A 4,200-nucleotide genomic window follows, 5' to 3' on the forward strand; every position below is an offset into this window, starting at 1 on the left:
TGCTTTTGGTGTGAAATTATGCTTTTGTTTTTGCGCAAACGGGTGGTCATGTGACCACCCTTTAATAAAGTATGAAAAACCCCAAAAGCACGAAGTTAGCTTTTTATACTTCGTGCTTTTGGTGTGAAATTATGCTTTTGTTTTTGCGCAAACGGGTGGTCATGTGACCACCCTTTAATAAAGTATGAAAAACCCCAAAAGCACGAAGTTAGCCTTTTATACTTCATGCTTTTGGGGAAATTGTGCATTTGTTTTTGCGCAAACGAGTGGTCATGTGTGACCACCCTTTAATAAACTATCGACCTTACCTCAACTTGTTGCTCCTAAAATTAGATTGTCATCACCGATCTCATACCCCGAAACCACTAGAAACTGTCACCAGAAGTACAAACTGACATGCTTTTGTCAAACATACAATGGTACTTTTGTTTTGGAAAGCATACTTTTCAACTTATTTACTCAAACGATTTTCAGAGAAAAAATACCAAAGTAAAAATATTTTATGTACTTTATACTTTGATATTTTTAAAAGTACAAAAGTAGAAGCACATAAGAGTAGATAATTGTTTTATATTGTAACTTTTTAAATAATTAATAATTATTTGTATTTTATATATTAATTTTAATATTTTTTTGCAATACAAAAACAATAATAAATAATTTCATCTAGGGTTGTTAATCAAATTGATGAAACCAACCAACCCAACCCAACTCTTCCTGAGTTGGTTGGTTTTCTAATATTTTGGGTCGATTTTGGTTTAGCAATTTTCCAACTCAATTAGGTTGGGTCAATTTTGGTTTGGCCAATTTGTACATTGACCAAAATCGAACTGACTCGACCATATTTCTAAGTGGGAAATTCCCATATTTCTAAGTCTAAAATATTTTTATATTGTAAATTTAGATTTTTTAATTTAATTTTTTCAATAATATCATTGTATTATTTAAATTTTAAAAATTTGAGTTTAAATCTTTTCAACTGACCAACCAAACTGAAAACTGACCCAAATTGATACAACCTGAATTGGACAGTTTTCATTAATAGTCGGTCAGTTTCGGGTGATCAACTCCCCAACCCGACCAAGCCAATTTGATTGGCCAAACAATCTATAACCAAATTGACCCATGAGAATTCATAATTTAAACTAAATTCATAGTTAAATAACTAATAAATAGAAACAATTTAATCTCCAATAATTATTGATAATTTATAGCAACAATACAAAATCATTAAAAATAAATTTATAACAAAAATATAATAAATAAATCATAAAAATACAAAAATTATAAAAAATACAAAATAAATACAACTAAATGTTTAAAATATTTCATTATTTAAATTTTATTTATTTGAAAATTATTACAAATATTAAATATTTTGTTATATAATTATTTAGTTAATTTTAACACTTTTATTTAAAATATTTAGCTATAGAAATATTTTAAAAATATTTTAAATTTTTATTATTTAAAAAGAAAATTAAAAATTTTGTTATTGAATTTTTAAAATATTATTAGTTATTACATTATATTAAATATTTTGTTATATAATTATTTTTCTATTCTTAATATTTTGTTATTGAAATATTTAAATAATATTTTAAATTTTTATTATTTAAATAAAACTTAAATGATTTTGTTACTAAAATGTTTAGTCCACAAAATTATAATTTATATTGTTATTACATAATTTTTAGCATTGTTAATAACCTAAACATTATTAAATCTATTATAATTATTTTTTCGTTTTTAATAAGTGTTTTAAAGTTATTACATGATTTTGTTATAATATTAAAATATTTATTTCAAACTATCTTTAAATATACATGGATGAAAAGTGGGGGAGAGGATAAATATGAATTAGATATAATTTAGGAGAAAATAGGGGATAGTGGTACCACATGGCTAAATTATGTATGTAGGATAAATTAATAGGTATTTTAGAATTATAGGTGGAAGATATAGCTTAGGAGAACTTTTAGGAGGGATTTAAGGCTTCGTTTGATTGAGGTGTAAATACAAAAATACACCAGTGTAAATGAAAAACGGCCAGATCTATAAATACAATAGTTGAACCGCTTCTGTGTTATTTTTACACTGATGTATATTTGGAAGAACAGTGTAAATGTGAATGTATTTTAAACACATGTTTGGAATTAACATGGGTGTAACTACACCCATGTTTGAAAATGCAGCCGTTAGTTTTTTGTGTACGTGTATTCTCCTTCTTTGCTGATCCCACCACTTTATCCTGTTTTCTTGTTCATCAAACTCTATCGATCAAAGGGCACACCTCTCTGACATTATGACATGGTGGTACTTGTTTTACATGATTACCCTATACATGAGTGCGTAGGATATATAGTATATATATCACCGATCAGCTTCTTCCTCCACATAAGGTATACATAGCAAAGCAATATCAGCTTAAACTGAATAGAAGCTTCTAGCTTCTAAATCAACCTAGGTTAGCACCAACTGCAATTCAACAAGCTATAGAAGTAGTCCCAAATATCCAAGTATAACAGCAGCCAATAAACAAGTTAAATAAAAAAAATAAAAACAGTGAGGAGCTATGATACCATAAGTTGGGGAGACCAGAGAGAGATCTCAAAAAATGGTCCTAAGATGCATTGCAGGAAATGAGACTGTTAACATGTGGTAGAACATCATCGGCCCGGAGTTTTCAATCTTTCGATTGAAAAGTTTATCTTACAAAAATGTAAAACTGGAATCCACATGTTGGGCTAAACAAGTTGCAGAAAGATGAAGACGACGAGTCAAATCTGAGATATAAGAACCAAAATAAAAGAACAAGTTGCATATCTAAGCACTAGAAAATAAATCGTAGATCTAAGAAAACACAGTAGAAAAACAAATCTTATATATGTTTTTGGGTTGTTTCCAGATCTGAAACAAGTTGACAACATTCCCTCTAGATTTGAATGACAATGTCTAGATATGTGCGTTCTGTTTGTTGCAAGATGGAGACGATTAAATGCCTGAGTGCGTCCTCTGTTCTGAGATGACTTCGAACCTGTGGGAGAAAGATAATACAGGGTGAGAAAAGAAGAGAAAGAGCAAGAGAGAGGGAGGGATTGGAAGAGAAAGGGGTGACCAAACGGTGGTGGAGGGTGCTAGTCGGCAATGCTCAACTGTGAGAGAGAGGATCAAGCGGTGGTAGAGGGTGCTAGTCGGTAGTGTTCGACTGTGAGAGAGAGAGAGAGAGGATGAAGAAGAAGAGACGAAGAGTCGTTGTGTTTTTACACTGTCATTGTTTCGATCAAATTTTACATAAAAAAAATCGATGTATAAAATACATCGATAATCGAAGTAAATAAATATCGAATTTGGTTTTTACACCCCATCCAAATGGCTACAAAACTGGACCAGAGTGTAAAAATATACCAAACCGGGTTTTACACTCCATCCAAATGCAGCCTAAGTGATTAGGAACATGAGAGAGGGAGTTGGAGTGGGACTCTAGTAAAGAGGATAGGGTTGCCACATGGCTACATAGAAGGATTGGGGAGGGGTAAGGGAGAAAGGAGAGAGGGGGCATGGGAGAAGGAGAGGGGTGTTGACGTGGGACTTAATCGCTTTATAATATAGTACTAGTGGGGACTCGTGTGATGCACAGATTTGTTAAGCAAAAGATAAAGAATAGAATGTAAGAGTATATATTTATTTTATATTTTTATTTTTAAATAATTAATAATTATTTATATTTTTGGGTTTGACTATGATATAGGAAAGATATGACATGTTAAAAAATTTTGACCAATCAACTAGTATTATAAACGTGGCAACCAATCAGGTGTTATTTATCAAAATTCATGGATGGATTTTGATTGGTCAAAACTCTTTCAATACTATATCTAGCCTGCATCATAGATATTCTCTTATATTTTATATATTACTATTAATAATTATTTTGCACTACAAAAATAACAATAATTAATTTCAGCTAGGGTTGTTCATCAAACTAATGAAACCGACCAACCCAACCATTCGATTTTATAGTATTTCCTGTAGAATTTGGTTCAACAATTTCCCAACCTAACTAGGTTGGATCAATTTCCCTTTGGCCATTTGTAAATCAACCAAAATCGAATGACCTCGCAATATATATATATATATATATATATACATATATATATATATTATTTTTAATATAATTTTTTAATACGAGAAAGTGGG

This window comes from Nelumbo nucifera, chromosome 1 (assembly GCF_055504915.1).
Source record: "Nelumbo nucifera cultivar China Antique chromosome 1, China Antique-T2T, whole genome shotgun sequence".
In the NCBI taxonomy this organism is placed as follows: Eukaryota; Viridiplantae; Streptophyta; class Magnoliopsida; order Proteales; family Nelumbonaceae; genus Nelumbo; species Nelumbo nucifera.